This window comes from Cervus canadensis, chromosome 18 (assembly GCF_019320065.1).
Source record: "Cervus canadensis isolate Bull #8, Minnesota chromosome 18, ASM1932006v1, whole genome shotgun sequence".
Classification (NCBI taxonomy): domain Eukaryota; kingdom Metazoa; phylum Chordata; class Mammalia; order Artiodactyla; family Cervidae; genus Cervus; species Cervus canadensis.
The window spans coordinates 9,483,283-9,506,714 of record NC_057403.1 but is presented as its reverse complement, the minus strand read 5'-3'; the positions used below and the strand labels follow the sequence as shown (position 1 = coordinate 9,506,714).

General features: G+C 40.7%; 1 protein-coding gene and 1 pseudogene across 1 annotated transcript in view; one reads left to right on the top strand and one right to left on the bottom strand.

Moving 5' to 3' along the window:
- LOC122420697 (zinc finger protein 107-like) overlaps nt 1-23,432 on the top strand; it is a 213,946-nt gene that overhangs the window by 89,655 nt on the left and 100,859 nt on the right. The gene's annotated exons all lie outside the window — the stretch shown is intronic.
- LOC122420608 lies at nt 1,070-15,583 on the bottom strand (annotated as a pseudogene).

Here is a 23,432-nt window from a genome sequence, read left to right as displayed (position 1 = left end):
TATGAAACTTTGCTTAAAATATAGATTATAAGCATAAACAATGATAATTGTTCCCCTGATACAATGATCTGAGAACTGTGATTTCTGTGTTTACGAAAGGGAGGCTATTCATTTAAGAAAACGTACACTAATTACATGACTTCTCTGGGAAGGGTTTTCCGTACATTTCTAGGGTAGCAGAGATGTCTTTAATTGAAATACGTCAGCTGATATTCATGACTTCTGTTCATATTATAAAATACATCAAGATTTTAGTGAACTGTCATTATATTTTACTTTAAAAGCAAGTGATGTAGCTATTGAAAATGGACATCTTACTTTAATCTGTGGAATTATTCCATGAACACTTACATCACGGTGACTTACAGGGATGTGTGACATGAATGACAAACACCACCATTTAGATGTTCACTGTACATGTTACATTCCTGTGTCCTTAATCTTATAATGGAGAAAATTATAAATGTTTTCTTCCTAGATAGAAGGGCTTCTCTCATCTTTGAGGTAGCAACCATCAAAAACATAACTTTGCATGCACACTAGAAATGAAGTGTAGCATGGAGTAATTTGAGAATTCAGTTACATTCATTTTGGTTTTCAAATAATCACAAATCATGTCAATATCAACAAACATACATAGCTAGTGACTGTACATGGCTAAACATCACCTCTTCATCTTGTGATCCATACTAACATATCAATTTTCTATCTATTTTAACTATGAATCACTATCTACAATATTTCTCCCTAAGAGAAATGTCAGAAAACAGAATTTATGAGATACTTTCTAGTATGCATTTCCTGATATTTATTTAGATTTGATTTTTTTATAAACACTTTCCTACATTTTCTTCACATCATTCCATATCTTTCTTATATAAATAAGTCTTTTGTCTCCTGAATTGTATGTTCAGGACAAACCTCTTCCATGTCTTACTTCATTACTAGGGTTTCCCTCCAGGACATGCTCTCTGATGTCCAGTGAGGTGAGAGAGTCGATTAAAGCCTTTACAGGTTTCCTTACATTTATGAGAATTCCTTCAGTATGAATTATCTGATGGTAAGACCAATGTGCTGGGTTAACGTCTTTGTCACAATCCTTACATTTATAAGAATTCTCTTCAGTATGAATTCGCTCGTGTTTAGTAAGAGTTGCATAGTGACTGAAAGCTTTTCCACATTCTTTATATTATTAAGGTTTCTCTCCAGTATGAATTCTCTGATGGCGAGTAAGAACTTTGCAGTGCCTAAAGCCTTTGCCACAATCCTTACATTTATAAGGCTTCTCTCCAGTATGAATTCGCTGGTGTTGAGTAAGAGTTGCGTATTGACTGAAAGCTTTTCCACATTCTTGACATTTATAAGGTTTCTCTCCAGTGTGAATTCTCTGATGGCAAGTAAGACCTGAGTGCTAGCTAAAGCCTCTGCCACAATCCTTGCATTTATAAGGCTTCTCTCCAGTATGAACTCTCTGATGGCAAGTAAGACCTGAGTGCCAGCTAAAGCCTTTGCCACAATCCTTACATTTATAAGGCTTCTCTCCAGTATGAACCGTCTGATGGCAAATAAGACCTGAGAGCTGGCTAAAGCCTTTGCCACAATCCTTACATTTATAAGGCTTCTCTCCAGTATGAACCCTCTGATGGCAAATAAGACCTGAGAGCTGGCTAAAGCCTTTGCCACAGTCCCTACATTTATAAGGCTTCTCTCCAGTATGAACTCTCTGATGGCAAGTAAGACCTGAGTTCCGGCTAAAGCCTTTGCCACAGTCCTTACATTTATAAGGCTTCTCTCCAGTATGAGCTCTCTGATGGGATATAAGGTCTGAGCCCTGCCTAAAGTCTTTGCCACAATCCTTACATTTAAAAGGCTTCTCTCCAGTATGAATTCGCTGGTGTTTATTACGATTTGCCTGTTGACTGAAAGCTTTTCCACATTCTTGACATGTATATGGTTTCTCTCCAGTGTGAATTGTCTGATGGCAAGTAAGACCTGAGAGCTGGCTAAAGCCTTTGCCACAATCCTTACATTTATAAGGCTTCTCTCCAGTATGAACTCTCTGATGGGATATAAGGCCTGAGCCCTGGTTAAAGTCTTTGCCACAATCCTTACATTTATAAGGCTTCTCTCCAGTATGAATTCGCTGGTGTTTACTAAGAGTTGCGTATTGACTGAAAGCTTTTCCACATTCTTGACATTTATAAGGTTTCTCTCCAGTGTGAATTCTCTGATGGCAAGTAAGATCTCTGTGTTGAATAAAGCCTTTGCCACAGTCCTTACATTTATAAGGCTTCTGGCCAATATGGATTCGCTGATGTTGACTAAGTTTGGAACTCTGATTAAACGCTTTGTCACATTCTGTACCTTTGAAAGTGTTCCATCCTGTATGAATTTCCCTATGTTTACATAGGTTGAGTATGTTAGCAAAGACTTTCTCACATTTCTTACACTTGTACTTTTTCTGTGGATTCTGAATACTCTGCTGTTGAATAAGTTCTGAAGACTGATTAGACACATCATATTCACTACAATTGTAAGTATTCTCTCCAGTATCTGTACTGTTATTTAGTGAAAGACCTGATGCTCGATAAAAGATATTCCTACATGTATTACTTTTAGAATCCATATCTGAAGATTGAGGTGCCTGGTGTTTCCTAAGATCAGAGTCTTGTTCAATGTTATATCCACTGTCATTGCATGAACAGTTTCTTGCTCCATCATAAATACTCTGGTAACTATTGGGGTTGGAGCTCCTACTTAAGGCCTGACTCGTGTTATTACACATGAAAAGTTGTTTTATATTAACCCTATCATGATATGTATCAAACAGTGATGGCTGAATTAAGTCTCTTCCATTATTATCAACATTACACGTTTTGGATTGGACAGAACCTGTCTGTTGGTGGAAGAATAATGACCCGCTGCTCACAGACCCCTCAAGTTGATTATATTGTGAGTTTTCCCCATCATTTGTAAACTTCTCCTTTTCAGACGTGGTTGAATGTATGTGTAATCGAAGTCTATGTTCAGAGTGGTCTGAACAAGCATTTGGAGTAGAGACTGGATGACCTTCCAGATTTTCCACATTTCCCCTCAGAGAACGAGTATGTTTCAAAAACTGATGTGAGTCATTGCTTGCAAAGATACACTGCGCGGCAGACGGTGATGACTGAAATGGGTGCTTTCCCCAATTTGACTCCCAGTGCTCATTTCTTCTGAGAGTCATGTCCACAGTATGTGAAACGGTCTCAATTTCTTTATGTCCATATAAACATCGTCTCAGTCTTTCACACGCCCTTGTATATCCCCAGTCTTTGGTTGAGTGTTCATTTCCGAGGTGAGCTCTTTCATATAGGTTTGCTTTTTGGATTAGATTTTCAAACCTTGGATTCTTTGACATCAAACCATGGGTGTTGTGAGAAGACAGAGCTGAAAGATACCACATAAAAGCTTTCTTATCTACTATTCTCAGTGAATATCCTTGAAGATTTAGAGAAAATGGGGACCCAAGGATCAAGATGCCAGAGGATTAGGCAGATTGGAGTTCATCTCTCTCCACAAATGCATCAAGAATACATCAGAATTGGAAGAATTCTCACAGAGCCCCCTCTGAAATCTAGCAAAGAAGCTACACCACTTAAAAAGACAGGAAAGATTCCTGCTGAGCCAGGTAGGACCAAAAAAGAAGAAGGAAAAGGAAGAGGAGAGGAACTGGGATGGGACCTGTAAGCTTGGGGGGATGTGAAGAGAGAAGAGGTGTCCACATCCGGGGGAGCCCCTCATGGGGGAGCCCAGTTTGGACAGAAGGAGAGCCTCATTCTCTGTGGAAGAGAACATGGCGACCCGCGTGTGGCAGAGGGGAGTGAGAGCTGCAGATGGGGTGCTGACCCTGCCCTGCCCACCCAGCCTGAGAGGGCGTCCACCTCAAGGGTGTCCACCACTGCAGACGAGGGCTGGGTGCTGGAACGTGGGCTTTGGAGAGCAGACCCAGGCAGAGGACTGCGGTTGGCCATGAGGAGACATCCTGAGGGGACGGGAGGGAGGGAGGAGCTCTGCAAATGGGACGCTTGTGGAGAAGCCTGCACCACCAAAGCGCAGAGCGCCATTGCTGACTGAGGCCCAAAGGGAAGAACCCCACTGCAGCCTCTCTCCCCCGTGCTGGCCCCTCCTCCCTGGCAGTAGGGAGGACCACCACCCGGGTGGGCTCTATTGAGGCCCAGCCACGGCCTCCCCCATGCCCCTCCTCCACCATCAGCAGACCCCTGTGCCCTGGGGCAGCCTCTGGAGCAGACACCTGTGGGTGGGCCACATGCTCAGATGGAGCTGAAAGCACAGCTGAGCCCCAGGGTTAAGGAAGAAAAGCTGAGGTCTCTGCTCGCAGCTGCCCTAACCGCGCTTTTACACAGGCAACCGGCTTTGTCAGCTCAGCCCCTGCAGAGCATCTGAAGGACAAGGGGGACGCCCCCAGTCACAGCAGGTGTGGCTTTAGCAACTGTAGACTTTGTGGGCTCAGACACGAGGGGATGGGGCCAGGCCGGAGTCTGAGCTGCCCCCACAGCACCACAGCACCTGGGACCTAGGCCCTGAGTTCAGGGGATCTATGCTGGTGACCCGGGGAGAACAACATCCGAGAGACCCCAGGGCGGTGTGCTGGCATACCCATGGTTGAGGTGGGGTCAAGATCAGGGCCAACCAGGGTCACATGAGACTCACCCAATGGGTGAAAGTGATGCACAGAGCACATCCCAAGGGGAACATCCCCAGAGCAGCAATCCTCAGGGGCTTCTCTCCCGGGGGTGTGCTCCAATCCCACCTGCCTCCACACAGATCAGGATCACAGTGAAGAAACAGATCTGGGGGCTCTGTTCCACCAACCAGGGCGCAGACCCACCACAGACAGGGCGGTGACAGCCACAGAGGGATGGGGAAAGCCACTGAACTGAACTGAGAAGAATTAAAGAATAAACACATAGAGACAACACAATTACTGACATTAAAAATACTCTAGAAGAAATCAATAGCAGAATATGCGACGCAGAAGAACGAATCAGTGAGCTGGAAGATAAAATGGTTCTATTTTATCTTCAGAAATAGCTTCTGAAGAGAAGAATAAAGTAAAAGGAATGAAAAGAACTGAGGATAGTCTCAGAGACCTCTGGGAGAATATCAAACACACCGATATTTGAATTATAGGGGTTCTAGAAGAAGAAGAGAAAAGGAAAGGGTATGAGAAATTTTTTGAAGAGATTATAGTTGAAAATTACTCCTACATAGAAAAGAAATAGTCAACCAAGTCCAGGTGACACAAAGAGTCCCACACAGGAGAAACCCAAGGAGAAACACACCAACACATACTAATCAAACTAACAAAGACTAAACACAGAGAAGGAATATTAAAAGCAGCAAGGGAAAAGCAATAAGTAACATACAAGGGAAAACCCCACACATGTAACAGCTGATCTTTCCGCAGAAACTCTGCAGGGTAGAAGGGAATGGCAGGATATACTTAAATCACTGAAATGGAAAAATATACAACCAAGATTACTGTACCCAGAAGGATCTCATTCAAAATTGGTGGAGAAATAAAAAGGTTTTCAGACAAGCAAAAGTTAAGAGAATCCAGTACCAGCAAACCAGCTTTTCAACAAATGTTAAAGGGACTTGTATAGTCAAGAATACAAGGGAAGAAAAGAGACCTACAAAATCAGCCCAAACAATTAAGAAAATGGCAATAGGAACATATATATCAATAGTTACTTTAAATGTAAATGGATTAAATGCTCCATCTGAAAGACACAGACTGGCCGAATGGATGCACACTCAAGACCCATGTATATGCTGTCTACAAGAAACCCACTTCAAAGCTAAAGACACATGTGGACCGAAATTGAGAGAATGGAAAAATATATTCCATGCAAATGGGAAGCAAAGAAAGCTTAGTAGCAATCTTCATATCAGACAAAATAGACCTTAAAATAAAGAATATTGCAAGAGATAAGGAAGGACACTACATAATGATCAAGGGATCATTCCAAGAGGAAGACATAAAAGTTGTAAATATCTATGTACACGACATAGGAACACCTCAATACATAAGACAAACACTAACAGACATAAAAGGAGAATTTGGCAGTAACACAATAAAAATAGGAGACATTAACACTCCACTCACACCAATGGACAGATCATCAAAACAGAAAATAAGAAAATACAAGTCTTAAATGATACATTAGATTTGATGAATCTCATGGGTATCTTCAGGACATTCCATGTAAATACAGAGGAAGACACCTTCTTCTCAAGTGCACATGGAACATGCTCCAGGACAGACCACATCTTGGGTAAACAAATCAAACCTCAGTAAACTGAAGAAAATTGAAATTGTATCAAGCATCTTCTCCAACCACAACACTATGAGACTAGATATCAATTTCAAGAAGAAAAAAAAAAAAAAACAAAAAACTGTAAGAAACACAAACACAAGGAGATTAAACAACATGTTTCTAAATAACCAACAGGTCGCTGAAGAAATCAAAAGGGAAATCAAGAAATTTCTAGAAACAAACGACAATGGAAACAGGACAACTCGAAACCTATCGGACACAGCAAAAGGATTTGTAAGAGGGAAGCTTATAGCAATACAATCCTACCTCAAGAAACAAGAAAAACATCGAATAGACAACCTAACCTGACACTTAGAACAACTGGAAAATGAAGAACAAAAAAACCCCTAAAATTAGTAGAAGGAAATAAATCATAAACATCCGAGCAGGAATAAATGAAAAAGAAATGAAAGAAACAATAGTACAGATTAATAAAACTAAAAGCAAGTTGGAGAAGATAAACAAAATTGACAAACCTTTAGCCAGATTCATCAAGAAAAAGAGAAAGTGAAAGTGAAGTAGCTTAGTGGTGTCCGACTCTTTGTGACCCCATGGACTGTAGCCTACCACACTCCTCCATTCATGGGAGTTTCCAGGCAAGAGTATTGGAGGAAGAGAGAGAGGAATCAAATCAACAAAATTAGAAATGAAAAAGGTGAGGTTGCAATAGAAAATGCAGAAATACAAAGGTGTATAAGAGATTATTATGAACTTAGAAAAGTTCAGTCTTCCAAGACACAAACAGGAAGAAATAGAAATTATGAACAACCTAATTACAAGCTCTGAAATGGAATCTGTGATCAAAAATTTCCCAAATAACAAAAGCCCAAGACCAGGTGGCTTTACAGGAGAATTCTATCAAACATTTAGAGAAGAGCTAATGCCTGTCCTTCTAAAATTCTTTCAAAAAATTGCAGAGGAAGGAATACTTCCAAACTCTTATCGACGAGGCCACCATCACCCTGATACCAGAACCAAAGACAACACAAAAAAAGAAAACTACAAGCCAATATCAGTGATTAACATAGACGCAAAAATCCTCAACAAAGTTTTAGCAAACAGAATTCAGCAACACGTCAAGAAGCTCATACACCATGATCACGTTGGGTTTATTTCAGGGATGCAAAGATTCTTCAATATCAGCAAATCAATCAATGTGGTATACCATATTAACAAATTGGAAGACAAAAATCATATGATCCTCTCAATAGATGCAGAAAAAGACTCTGACAAAAATCTAGGACCCATTTATGATTAAAACTATGCAAAAAAAGAGCATAGAAGGAATCTACATCAATGTATAGGATAAGCCTACAGCAAACACTATTCTCAATGGTGAAAAACTGAAAGCACTGCCCCTAAGATCAGGAACAAGACAAGGGGGTCCACTTTCATCACTATTATTCAACACAGTTCTGGAAGTCCTAGAGACAGCAATCAGAGAAGAAACAGAAATAAAAAGAGTCCAGATCGGAAAAGAAGTAAAGCTCTCACTGTTTGCAGATGACATGATACTGTATATAGAAAACCCTGAAGATAGTATCAGAAAACTGCTATAGGTAATTTATGAATTTAGCAAAGTCCAGGATACAAAATCAATACAAATGAAATCACTTTCATTTCTATATACTAACAATGAAAAATCAGAACAAGGAATCAATCCCATTCCCCATTGCAACAAAAAAAATTAAATATCTAGGAATAAACCTATCTGAGGAGACAAAAGAACTGTGCACAGAAAATTATGACACTGATGAACAAAATCAAAGATGACATACACAGATGAAGAGATATTCCATGTTCCTGGGCAGGAAGAATCAATATTGTGGAAATGACTATACAACCAAACACAATCTACAGATTCAATGAGATCCCAATCAAATTACCTATGTCATTTTTCACAGAACTAGAACAAAATATTTTACAATTCATATGGAAACACAAAACACCCCAAATAGCCAAAAGCAGTCTTGAGAAAGAAGAATGGAGTAGGAGGAATCACCCTTCTTGACTTCAGATTATACTACAGAGCTACAGTCATCAGGACAGTATGTTACTGGCACAAAAACAGAAATATCCACCAATGGAACAAGATAAAAATCCCAGAAATAAACATATGCACCTATGGGAACCTTATTTTTGACAAAAGAGGCAAGAATACACCATGGGGCAAAGGCAGCTTCTTCAGTAAATGGTACTGGGAAAACTGGACAGCTACATGTAAAAGAATGAAATTAGAACACTTCCTAACACCATACAAAAAGATAAACTCAAAATGGATTCACGACCTAAATATGAGACCACAAACTAAAAAAAAACTCTTAGAGGAAAACAGAGGCAGAACACTTAATGATATAAATCAAAGCAAGATCCTCTATAACCCACCTCCTAGAGTAATGGAAATAAAAACAAAAGTAAACAAGTGGAACCTGATTAAACATAAAAGCTTTTGCACAGCAAAGGAAACTTTCAGTTCAGTTCAGTTCAGTCGCTCAGTCGTGTCTGACTCTTTGTGACCCCATGAATCACAGCATGCCAGGCCTTCCTGTCCATCACCAACTCCCGGAGTCCACTCAAAGTCATGTCCATAGACTTGGTGATGCCATCCAGCCATCTCATCCTCTGTCGTCCCCTTGTCCTCCTGCCCTCAATCCCTCCCAGCATCAGGGTCTTTTCCAATGAGTCAACTCTTCGCATCAGGTAGCCAAAGTATTGGAATTTCAGCTTCAGCATCAGTCCTTCCAATGAACACCCAGGACTGATCTCCTTTAGGACGGACTGGTCGGATCTCCTTGCAGTCCAAGGGACTCTCAAGAGTCTTCTCCAACACCACACTTCAAAAGCATCAATTTTTTGGCACTTAGCTTTCTTCACAGTCCAATTCTCACACCCATACATGCCCACTGGAAAAACCACAGCCTTCACTAGACGGACTTCTGTTGGCAAAGGAAACTATAAGCAAGGGGAAAGACAATCCTGAGTGGTAGAAAAAAATAGCAACTGAAGCAACGGACAAAATATACAAGTAGCTCATACAACTCAATAACAGAAAAACATACAACCCAATCAAAAAGTGGGAAAAGACCTCAGCGACATTTTTCCAAAGAAGACTTACAGATGGCTAACAAACGCAGGAAAAGTTGCTCAACCTCACTCATGACTAGAGAAATGCAAATCAAAACTACAAGCAGATATCACCTCACACCGGTCAGAATGGCCAGTGGGGGTGGAGCCTCGCCTCCTCTCACCCCACCCCTTTCGGTTTGGGGCTCTGTTGGTCCTTCTGCCCAACTGTGCTTCCTTTCTCTGCTTTTCGCTGCCTTTAAATCTCTTTGATTTCCTCTGGAGCAGAGCTGCTTCCTGCCTGTTCTAAGTTAGTGTTTCTAACAACTTAAGGCAAAAGAGCAAGAATTTTGAGAGCCACCTCGATGGGAAGCCAAGATGTTTTCAGCAAGTTGAAGAAAGGCAAAATTCAACAGCTCTTTGTGCAAGTGTGGGAAGATGGGTGTCTCGTAAGTGCTGAAAAGTTGAATATAATCCCTCAGATGATCCGTTGGGAGGAAGCCTCAGTAATTGTAACCAGAGACCTGCTTACAACGAGGCAGCTGGCTTTTTCTTTAGGAAGTGATTCCAGAAAGAAAGAGGGAGACCAGAATCCAGTGTCATCTATAACATAACCACAGAAATGATATGCCGTTACTCCTGCCACATTTTGCTGATACCAAGACTATTCTGGTAATTGTTGTCGCTGCTGGTGCTGCTGCTGCTGAAGAAACCGATTGCCCTCCTTCTAACAGAACTGAACAAGTTTCCAAGAAGCAGGACTTTTTATGCTAAACTGGGCAGGAAACTAGCCCAGAGGGGTGCGTCGAACACCTCAACTGCTCTGCCGTTCCCTTCCCAAGCACCTTCCCCTCTGCTGGCTTTCTTTCCTAACCTCCTTCTCCTCACCCAGTCCCTGAAAGGATATTCTGGAGAAGAGCAAACAAGACAGGAAAAAGAGAGTGCAACAGACAATCAGATCCCAAGAGAGTACACCTTTCTTCTTAAATGTGAGATTAGCAACTTCCCTGGTAGTCCAGTGGTTAAGATGCTGTGCTTCTTTCCACTGCAGATTATGTGCGTTCAATCCCTGGTGGGGGACTTAAGATCTCAGAGTTGAAATTCAATCATTTCTTACAGAGAAAGCATTAATCAGTACAATATAACGGTAAATGTATGTCAAGTTAATAAATTACTTATTAAAGAAAACGTGCTTAGGAACTTCCCCAGTGGTCCAATGGTTAAGACCCCACCATTCAATGCAGTGATTGCGGTTCCTTCCCTAGCAGGGGAATTAGGATCCCAAATGCTTTGGGCTGTGAACAAAAAAGAAAATATGTTTTTGAAGTATCTGTGAGTGGGGACAAATTCTAAGTAGGGCATATTGATACTGATTTTCATGATTAAAGCATCAATAGCTCAAATCTCATGGTTCCCTGCTGGAACCTCTGGTTCTGAATATGACTTTGGTCACTAAGAACTAGGAGAACATTCTCTAGGGAGTTGGCACTAAGGTGTACCTGCTCTTGCAGACTACAGTGGAAATCATGGGGGAATTTCTGTCTAACAGACATTGAGTCGTAACAGTATACACAGGGAGTATTTGCCTCAAGATACTTCTTGAGAAGTTCTATGACATTTCAGGCAATGCGGTATGAAAATTTCACCTCCATAAAATGACAAATGGAGAAATTCCCTCTCATTTTGAAAATCCCTCAAATTGAAAATCCTTCTCAGGTACTTTGGCTCCATCTCACTACTCATAATCTAAAGGGAGGCACAGTTCAGTGGTAAACTAATTTTTGGTAGAAAGACGTCTCATGGAGACAAACTACACAAGCAAACACATGAAACTCCCTTCCTTTCTTAGACCTCAGTATTTCCTACTGCTTCCATGTGAATCCCTGTCTGTCTCCAGGGACCAAGGGGAATAGAACCTTCCTCAAGCATTTCAATAGTCTCTTTGGAGATGATCGGCATAAACTTTTAAATGTTGTTTTATCACTAGCAACTGAGCAATAAAGGTTTTCACATACAATCTGTTCCCCAAGCCTGTGTCACATCGAAGCTACAGGTGAAAAGATAATTGCAGTTCTGAGGGGATGTGAATCGCAGGATGACAAGCCCTTACCTGGGGGTCTGACTGCCTCCCTCCCTGTCACAGGGGCAGCTTGCCATGACCAGAACCATGAACCCACTATCCGGGCAATGGGAGGATGTCGAGAGAGTAGTTTCTGTTTCAGCCTGAGGGCAAGAATCTGCAAGAAACAGGTGCTTTGGGGAGTCTGGGTTCCTGACCATACAAGAAAAAGAAAGTGTTCTGACTCAAAGTAATCCAGGGCCGAAGCAACACGGGAAGGAGGAATACTTTTAAAAATTCAATGGAGCTATTAAAGAGAGATTAGGTGCTACACCAGATGTCAGTTCCCAACGCCTCCTAATGTATCTTAGTGTAATTCTTTTTGAAAAATATTTATTTGGCTGTGCTGGATCTTACTTGTTGAATATGGGATCTAATTCCTTGATGAGGGATCAAACCTAGGCCTTCAACCCCAACCTCCCCCACCCGCCACCCACATTGGGAAGGAGGAATCTTAGTCACTGGGCCACCAAGGAAGTCACAGTGTAATTTTTGTGACAGTGATTTTTACTGTTGAATCCAAGCCATATGAAACCTGATGTTTAATGTAACTAGTGACTGGAATTGCACGGATAGGTCTGAAATCATGGAGTACCTTACAGAAAACATGCATTTTTAGGGTTACTATACGTGTGCCAATAGCAGCTCCATGATTAATAAAAAGAAATTAAAACTATGGGTTTGATCTGTCTTTAATAGAAACAGTGGATACAGTTCACAATTTTCTGCTTAGTCGATCAGTCGTGTCGGGCTCTTTGCAACGCCACGTATTGTAGCTCGCCAGGCTCCTCTGTCCATGGAAGTCTCCAGGCAAGAATACTGTCTCATTCTTCATTCAGTTCAGTTCAGACACTCAGTCATGTCCGACTCATTACAACCCCATGGACTGCAGCACGCCAGGCCTCTCTGTCCATCACCAACTCCCAAAGTCTATTTAAACTCATGTCCATTGAGTTGTGATGCCATCCAACCATTTCATCCTCTGTTGTCCCATCTCCTCCCACCCTCAATCTTTCCCAGCATCTGGGTCTTCTCAAATAAATCAGTTCTTTCCATCATGGGGTCAAAGTATTGGAGTTTCAACTTCAACATCAGTCCTTCCAATATTTAGGGCTGATTTCCTTTAGGATGGACTGGTTGAATCTCTTTGTAGTACAACGGACTCTCAAGAGTCCTCCAACACCACAGTTCAAAAACATCAATTCTTCAGGGCTCAGCTTTCTTCATAGTCCAGCTCGCACATCCATACATGACTACTGGATAAACCATAGTCGTGACTAGACATAGCTTTGTTGGCAAAGTAATGTCTCTGTTTTTTAATATACTGTCTAGGTTGGTCATAACTATTCTTCCCAAGAGTAAGCATCTTTTAATTTCATGGCTACAGTCACCATCTGCACTGATTTTGCAGCCCCCCCAAATAAATCCTGCCACTGTTCCCGCTCTTTTCCCATCTATTTGCCATGAAGTGATGGGACCAGATGCCATGATCTTAGTTTTCTGAAGGCTGGGCTTTAAGCCAAATTTTTGACTCTCTTCTTTCACTTTCATCAAGAAGCTCTTTATTTCTTCTTCGTTTTTTGCCATAAGGGTGGTGTCGTCTGCATAGCTGAGGTTATTTTATTTCTCCCATCAATGTTGATTCCAGCTTGTACTTCTCCCAGCCCAGCATTTCTCAGTATGTACTCTGCATATAAGTTCAATAAGCAGGGTGACAATATACACACCTGACGTACTCCTTTCCCTATTTGGAACCAGTCTGTTGTTCCATGTGGAGCTCTAACTGTTGCTTCCTGACCTCTATACAGATTTGTCAAGAGGCAGGTCAGGTGATCTGGTATTCCCATCTTTCTAAGAATTTTCCACAGTTTCTTGTGAAGGTTACTGTTGGTTGTGGGTTAACACTTCATTCATTACAACCAACTGAAACACTAAAAACCATTAACTTCTACTAATAGCCTTGTATGAATTTCACACATAGTTGACATAAAACCTTTAATAATCCATGATATGATCCATGATTAAATACATATCAAAAGTACAGAGAAAGATATTCTTTTTTCTGATTTTTATGGTGTACAAACAAAGCCTAGGAAACAATTAGTAAACATGATACACACTAATTGTCTGCCTTTTCCAGGAAGGGTTTCCAATACATTTCTAGGTTATCCCAGAAGCTGTCTTTATTGCAACACTGTCAAGTAATATTCATGACTTGTGCTGAAATTATAAAGGTACATCAGTATTGTAGTGAACTGTGATGATGTTCCTCTTTCAAATCAATTGGTAGACCTATTGAAAATTTATAACCAACTTCTGTCTTCCTTTAATAATTGAAGACATTCCATGATCACTTACATCATGGCAACCTCCCGATATTTCACATCAACACCAAACACCTCCATTTAGATGTTCATTGTCCACTTTACATTGTGGTATCCTTCATCTTCTAATGGAGAATAATAGAAATGGTTGCAACACAATATGAAAAGGCTAATCTTTCAAGCATAAACCATCCAAAACCCATGTTTGCATACACACTATAGAAGCGAAGCATAGTATGGATTATTTGAGTGTTGAATTACATTCACTTCTAATAATCTCAAATCACATCATTATAAACAAACATACATTGCTAAGAATTCTAACTTTCGTACCATCAATCCACATCTACGATTCATGCTGATATATCCATTTTCTGTGAGTTTTCACCATGGAGTACTCCCTACAGTAGTTCTCCTTCAGAGAAACTTCGGAAAAGAGGATTGATGAAATACTTTCTAATAAGCAGTCTCTTATGTTTCTTTACATTTGAATTTTGATTAAATATTTTCTACATATTTGTTACATCATTTTCATAGGTTTCTTGTATAAACTCCCAAGTTTTCTGATGCATGCTTATGACAAACATTTCATCACTTCTTCCATTACTAGTGTTCTTCCCCGGTGTGTGTTCTCAGCTGTTTAGTGAGATGACCCCTATGACTAAAGCCTTTGCCACAATCTTCATGCTTTTAAGGATTCTCTCCAGTATGCACTCGCAGATGTGCAATAAGATTGACGTTCTGATGAAAGGCTTTGCCATTTTGTACATTTATAAGGTTTCTCTCCAGTATGAACTCGCAGATGATTAGTCAGAACTGACTTGTGATTAAAGGCTTTGCCACATTCTATACACTTATACGGTCTCTCTCCAGTATGAACTCGCAGAAGTGTTGTAAGATTGAATTTCTGATTAAAGGCTTTGCCACATTCTGTACATTTATAAGGTTTCTCTCCAGTATGAACTCGCAGATGTTTAGTGTGTTTTGATTTGTCATTAAAGCCTTTGCCACATTCTATACACTTATACGGTCTCTCCCCAGTATGAATTCGCTGATGTCCAGTAAGAGCAGAACTGTTTATGAAGGTCTTCCCACATTCTGTACACTTATAACGCTTCTCCCCCATATGAATTCGGTGATGTTTACTAAGATTTGAACTCGCAATAAAGGCTTCCCCACATTCTGAACATTTACAACATTTCTCTCCAGTGTGAGTAAGCTGATGTTTAGTAAGAAGTGAGCGATGGACAAATGTTTTGTCACATTCTGTACATTTGAAAGATGTCTTTCCTGCATGAATTTTCCTACGTCTACTTAGATTGGATGAGGTACTAAAGAATTTCCTTTGTATCTTACATTGGTGTCCTTTCTGTGAATTTTGAATAGTTTGCTCTTGTACAAGTTCTGAAGACTGATTAGAAGCTTTACCATATTCACTACAATTATAAGTCTTCTCTCCGGTGTGAATACTCTTTAGAGAAAGAACTGACATCTGATAAGAGATATTTCTGCATTCATTACTTTTAGAATCCCTGTGTGAAGATTCGGATCCCTGATGTTTCATAAGGTATGAGTCTCCGTCAACCTTATACCCAGTTTGATTGCTTGAATACCTTCTCAATCCACCATAAATACCCTTATAATTACTGGGGCTGGAACCCTTACTTAAGGCCTGACTAATTTTATTACACGTAGAAAGCTGTTCCGTATTAGTTATATCATGACATACATTGAACAATGGCGGTTGGACTACATCTCTTCCATTATCATCAACGCTATACATTGTGGAATGGAGAGGAAATATCTTTTGATGGAAGAATAATGACTTCCTGCTCACAGATCCCTCAAATTGAGTATATGGTGAGTTTTGTCCCTCATTTTTAAATTTCAGGTGTTCAGACATGCTTGAACCTATGTTTAAATGAAGGCTACGTTCAGAATTGTTTGAATGAGTATTTGCAGTAGAGACTAAATCACCTTCCAAATATACCACGTTTCCTTTCAGAGAACATGTATGTTTCTCAAGGTGAGGTGAATCTTCTCTTAAAAACTTACATTTCTCAGCAGATATTGAAGACTGAAATTGGTTTTTTCCACACTTTGACTCATGTTGCTCATTTCTTTTTGCACTAATGTTTGCCTTATGCGTCACTGTTTCAATTTCTTTATGTCCATAAAAACATGTTTGTCTTTCATATGCCCTCGTATATTCCCAGTGTTTTATTAAATTGAAATTTCTGAGGTGAAATCTTTCATATATTCCTAGGTTTGCTTTTGGATACAAATCTTTTATCCTTGGCTTCTGTGGCATCAAATCACAGGTGTCTTGTGGAGACACACCTGAAAGATAGCAAATAATAAGTAATTTTACCTGCTCTTCCCAGGGAATATCCTTAAAGATTTAGAGAAAACTGATGAAACTTTCATTAGTTAAAAAATGAAATAGAGAAGGGAGGATAAACATGCCAGAGGATTAGGAGGACATGGACTTCTTCTCTCTCCACAAAGGCATCAAGAATACATCAGAAATGGAACACTTCTCACAGAGCCCAGCTGGACACTAGCAGAGGCCCTTGGAAATCTACAAGGACAGATACATTCCTGCTGAGCCACGTAGGACAAGAGAAAGAAGAAGGAAAAGGAAGAGGAGAGGACATGGGATGGGGCCTGTAGCCCTGGGGGGACATGAAAGTGAGGAGCGGTCTGCACATCCGGGGAAGCCTCTCGTGGGGAGCTCAGTTTGGACAGGAGGAGAGCCTCATTCTCTGTGGGAGAGAACATGGCAACCCGCGTGTGGCAGCAGGACAGAGTTAGACCTGCACATGGGGTGCTGACCCCTGCCCTGCCCACCCAGCCTGAGAGGCATGCCCACCACTGCAGACAAGGGCTGGGCGCTGGAATGTGGGGTTCGGACAGCAGACCCAGGCAGAGACGTGCGGTTGGCAGTGAGGAGACATCCTGAGGGGACGGGAGTGAGGGAGGGCTCTGTAAACGGGATGCTTGTGGAGGAAGCCTGAACCACCACAGAGCAGAGCACAAATCTCTGGACCAATCTCACGCACCAAGGTGCAGGCACCAGAAGGATGACTAACGAGGTGCCCGTAGCCTTCAAAACAGAGACTACAAGCAGAAAACTGGACAAAATGAGATGGCAAAGGAATGTGTGACAGAGGGAGAAGCAGGCTAAGAACCTACAGGAAGCACTAAATGAAGAGGAAATGGGCAATCTAAGGATGACTTCTCGCTTTTAGTCATCTGAAGTGGAGACACCAAGCATTTTCACAAATCCTAGCTGCCTAATAATTGTTTCATCCACTTCTTGTCCAACATGTTTCCAAGAATGTTCTATTAGATGCTTCAATCTAAAAATAATAAACGATATTGACAGAGAACTATTCATAAAGTGAAGGACACTTTATGGAATAAAGGACACTTTATTATAGGAAAATATCTGAAGAAGCTCATTACACATAAGAGAAACTTAATAATTTCTTAAGAACTTAAATGAGAGACTTTGAAAATATGCTTGAAACACTGGGAATTCTACTCATTGCTCTGTGGAGACCTAAATGGGAAGGAAATCAATAGAATGGGAAAGACTAGAGATCTCTTTGAGAAAATTAAAGATACCAGCGTAATATTTCATGCAGAGATGGGCACAATAAAGGATAGAAATGGTATGGGCATTACAGAAGCAGAAGATGTTAACAAAAGGTGTCAGGAATATGTGGAAGACCGACACAAAATATCTTAATAACCATGATAACCAGGATGGCATGATCACTCACCTAGACACAGACATCCTGGAGTCTGAAATCAAGTGGGTCTAAAGAAGCATCACTACCAGCAGAGCTAGTGGACGTGATGGAATTCCAGCTGAGCTATTTGAATCATAAAGATGATGCTGTGAAAGTGCTGCATTCAATATGCCAGCAAATTTGTAAAACTCAGTAGTGGCCACAGGACTGGGAAACATTAGTTTTCATCCTAATCTTAAAGAAAGGCAATGTCAAAAAATGTTAAAAAGACCGCACAATTGCACTGATGTCACACACTAGCAAAGGCAGGCTCAAAATTCTCCAAGTAAGGCTTCAACAGAATGTAAACTAAGAAATGCCAGATGGTCAAGCTGTATTTAGGAAAGGTAGAGGAACTGGTGATCAAATAGCCAATATCCCTTGCATCATTGAAAAAGCAATAGAGTTCCAGAAAAACATCTGCTTTGGTTTTATTGACTATGCCAGTGCCTTTTACTGTGTGGATCACAACAAACTGGAAAATTCTGAAAGAGATGGCGATGCCAGACCACCTTACCTGCCTCCTAACAAATCGCTATGGAGGTCAAGAAATGACAGTTAGAACCAGACATGGAACAACGGAATCGTTCCAAATTGGGAAAGGAGTATGGCACGACTGTATATAGTCACTCTGCTTATTTAACTTATATGCAGAGCACATGTTGCAGGAGCCCTGGGTAGATCCCTGGGTTGGGACAATTCCCTGGAGAAGGGAAAAGCTACCCACTCCAGGATTCTGGCCTAGAGAATTCCATGGACGGCATAGTCTGTGGGGTCGCAAAGAGTTGGACACGACTGAGCAGCATTCAGTTTCACTTTTCATCATGCTAAATGGTGGGCTGGAAGAAGCACAAGCTGGAATCAAGATACAGGGAAAATATCAACAACGTCAGATATACAGATGACACCATGCTCATGGCAGAAAGCAACGAGAAACTAAGGAGTCTCCTGATGAAACTGAAAGAGGAGAGTGAAAAGCTGCCTTCAAACTCAACATTCAGAAAACCAAGATCATGGCATCCATCCCCATCACTTCTTGGAAAATAGTTGGGGAAAAAATGGAAACACTGACAGACTTTATTTTTCAGGTCTCCAAAATAACTGCAGATGTTGACTTCAGCCATGAAATTAAAAGATACTTGCTCCTTGTGAGAGAGTCATTTCCTAGGTAGGTTGATAAGTCTAGGGATCCCCAAGGAGAGAGAGGTCTGGAATACTCAAGGAGGAAGAAAGGACAAACTTTTTCCTTCCTTTCCTCTATATTCCTTAGGATTATGTAACAATAATATATTCTGCCTGAGCACAGTCTCTGCATTAAACCTTCTGGCTAATTCTGATCTTAAAATTTAAATTCTGGAATAGGTCTGGTGAGGCCTTTACAAGCTCCAGACATTCTTTGGATTCATTGGAGAGTATGTAACTCCATTGCTAACACTAGCAACGGGGTATTCTCTCTGCCCCCTTCTGATGTCTATGTCAGAAGCTTTCTCTATCTCCTTTATACTTTAATAAAACTTTATTACACAAAAGCTCTGAGCGATCCAGCCTCATCTCTGGCCCCGGATTGAATTTTTCTTCTCCAGAGGCCAAGAACCCTGGCGTCTTTGCATGATTCAGCAACAGCCTTTCACTTGGGAGTAAAAGTATGAGCAACCTAGACAGCATATTAAAAAGCAGAGACATTACTTTGCCGAAAAATGTCTGTCTAGTCAAAGCTATGATTTTTCCACTAGTCATATATGGATGTGAGAGTTGGACCATAAAGAGAGCTGAGTCCCAAAAACCTCATGCTTTTGAACTGAGGTGTTGGAAAAGACTCTGAGTCCCTTGGACTGCAAGAAGATCACATCACTATATCCCAAAGGAAGTCAGTCCTGAATATTCATTGGAAAGACTGATGCTGGAGCTGAGGCTCCAATAATTTGGCCACCTCAGGCAAAGAACTGACTCACCAGAAAAGACCCTGATGCTGGGGGAAATTGAGAGTAGGAGGAGAAGGGAACAACAGAGGATGAGATTGTTGTATGCATCACGGACTTGATGGACATGAGTTTGACCAGGCTGCAGGTATTGGCGATGGAGAGAGAAGCCTGGTGTGCTGCATCAATGGGGTTGCAAAGAATGGGACACGACTGAGAGACTGAATGAACTGGCTGATCAGTATAATTGATTCTTCCTGGTGTACAGTAGTACAAAATTATAAAGCAGCTGTATTCCAATTAGAACTTTTTAAAAAGATTTCTTTATATAATCTAGAAATTCTTATAATTGGAATCAACCGTTAAGAATACGGGTGGAAAATGGCTAAGCTTTTATGCCAATTTATTTTAAAATTCGATGAGGTAATTGAGTATATTAACATACTTAGTATTTTAGAATGGGGCCAAATGCACTTAAGATATTTTATATGAAATCATATAAGGAAAAGAGAAACTTTGAAGTAAACCTTTGATTTTCAGCAGGTTTTGCTTTCTGCAGTGAAAAAATTACTTGAATTTGAAATTTATTTAGAAGGTCCTATATCTAGCTCACAGTGGATAGGAAGTTATAAATCAGAAAACAAAAACCTGTCCCTAGTATTCCTAGGAGTTTAGCAGTTTGTTTACGACTTCACTCACACATTTTTGTCTAGAGGTAGAAACTTTAAAAGGACCATCATACAGTCACTCATAAATGGCACAGTTTTCCTATGATCCCCAAGAAATGGAAGAGCAACCAATGAATGCAATTGTGACAAGCCAAGAGGAGCCTTTTAATTCACACTGTGATGGAAGAAAGGAATCACTGGAGATCAATTCATGAATGATTTCAGAGACAAAATGGGGCAGGTGATCAATTTCTTTGACAGTAGCAGAAATAAACCCAGGTTTTCCAAAATCATTTCCACTGAGGCACATCTTCCAAAACCACCTGACACATGATGACTTCCTCACTGCTCCTTGGACTTCTCATCTGAGTCCATTCACATCTACCTGGGTATATGGCTGTTGTCTCTATTCTCCTTATACTCCTGGGATCGTTCAATTGCTCCAGAAAAGTGACCAGATTCAGCCTAGAGACTACAAGTCCTGTTCATCAGAGAAAGGAATATTTGTGTTTTTAGAGATTCATCCGTGCCCAATCCTATATGTATTCAGGTGAGACGAGAATGTTAATACAGCCGGGAAAATGATTTCCCCAAATACTTTATTCAAAGCACCTCTAGAATACTAACAAATACATAACAATCAAATCCTGAGATTTTGGTCACATACTGCTAAGCAAAAGTAAGTGTGTAAATGTGAAATTAACAGAGCGTGCAACTATTTAATACCACAGAACGTATACAATTACCACTCAGCTAGAATGAAGCAGGCAGAGTACATCAGGGAAGAAAAAGCTTACCAGCATAGCAAACCATCATGAAGCCTTCCTGTCTAAATTCACAGACACTCACTTCGCCCTAGAGAGCAGAGATCCGAAACTACTGTGGGAAGCAGACAATTTCAGAAGACATTGTAGAAATGAAGGAACCAAAACCTCGTGGGTAGGTAAGCGATTCTGGAAGGCAGTTGTCCTCACCCAAGGAGGCCAGGTTCCTGTAGTTCTCTAACATCACATCCCTGTACAAGCCCCGCTGACCGAGGTCCAGGCATTCCCACTCCTCTTGAGTGAAGTCTATGGCCACATCCCGGAACATCAGCCATCCCTGGAATACAAAGTACAGATGCCATGGGGCCATGGGAAGACTTCCTTATGTGACCCAAGATGGAAACAGCAAGTTCAGAGACCTGGTTTTCCTTTACGAGAGTGTCTGCTGTTACACAAGAATATAATTTTTACACAGTAGTATCTTCACCATATTTTTAACCCCAGGAAAAGAGGATGACATATGACCCATAAACTACTACAGAAAATATTATGACTAAGAAGAAGAATTATAAAATAATCAAGAACTATAAAACAAATATTGGCATACTTATTTTTGACTGTTGTACCCATGTGACACAGTATAAATTGTCTATCCCCAAAAAAAAAAAACAAAAACTGGAAATATTTTTTAAAAACACATTCCAATCCAAACATTCTGGAGTGGGACCAATGTGCCACATTTTTAACAAGCTTATTTCAACTACTAATGCTGAAAATTCTGCTCCATGAATGATCATTTTGAAGAGCTCTTAGGTAGAATAGTAAGGAAAGAATTCATAATTAACTTTGAACTTTAAGTGTTCTACAGATTTTACAGGTCTCTTGGTAGTAACCTTGGTGGCAAGAATCATTTTAACTATTTAGCATTTACTATATATGCAGGTCAGGAAGCAACAGTTGGAACTGGACATGGAACAACAGACTGGTTCCAAATAGGAAAAGGACTACAATATATAGTCAAGGCTGTATATTGTCACCCTGTTTATTTAACTTATATGCAGAATACATCATGAGAAATGCTGGGCTGGGAGAAGCACAAGTTGGAATCAAGATTGCCAGGAGAAATAAAACAACCTCAGATATTCAGATGACACCACCCTTATGGCAGAAAGTGAAGAGGATCTAAAAAGCCTCTTGATGAAAGTGAAAGAGCAGAGTGAAAAAGTTGGCTTAAAGCTCACCATTCAGAAAACTAACATCATGGCATCTGGTCCCATTATTTCATGGGAAATAGATAGGGAGACAGTGGAAACAGTGTCAGACTTTATTTTTTTCGGCTCCAAAATCACTGCAGATGGTGATTGAAGTCACGAAATTAAAAGATGCTTACTCCTTGAAAGGAAAGTTATGACCAACCTAGATAGCATATTAAAAAGCAGAGACATTACTTTGCCAACAAAGGTCTGTCTGGTCAAGGCTATGGTTTTTCCAGTGGTCATTTATGGATGTGAGAGTTGGACTGTGAAGAAAGCTGAGCACTGAAAAATTAATGCTTTTGAACTGTGGTGTTGGAGAAGACGTGTGAGAGTCCCTTGGACTGCAAGGAGATCCAACCAGTCCATCCTAAAAGAGATCAGTCCTGGGTGTTCATTGGAAGCACTGATGCTGAAGCTGAAACTCCAATACTTTGGCCACCTCATTCGAAGAGTTTACTCATTGGAAAAGACCCTGATGCTGGGAGGGATTGGAGGCAGGAGGAGAAGGGGACGACAGAGGATGAGAAGGCTGGATGGCATCACCGACTCCCAATGGACTTGAGTTTGAATAAACTCCGGGAGTTGGTGATGGACAGGGAGGCCTGGTGTGCTGGGATTCAAGGGGTTGCAAAGAGTCAGACTCCACTGAGCGACTGAAGTGAACTATCTTTCTGACAGTTTTTCAGAGTCTTCAGTGTGCAAGAGAAATAATTTAAAATCAATAATGTTGCTCTTGCATCCTTTAGAAGATATTTTAACAACAATTTTTAAAATGGCAGAGCTGAAATTTTACATCAATTTATGGACTCTAGACTGTCATAAAACACAGACAAATATACAGAGAAAACTCTACTGAAAGTTTACAGAAATTTCTGTATTCCTACATAATACTAAAAGCAAGAAAAGTGTTAGTCACTCAGTCATGCCCTATTCTTTTGCAACCTCAGGGACTGCAGCTTGCCAGTCTCCTCAGTCCAAGGGAATCCCCAGGCAAGAATACTGGACTGGGTAGCCATTCCCTTCTCCAGGCAACCTTTCAGAAGACAGGAAAAAAAAAAAAAAAGAACTTCATAGCATGGGAATTTCACAGAAGCACAGGAGCCAATGAACACCTGAGGTCATGGTGTAAGAAGTACATG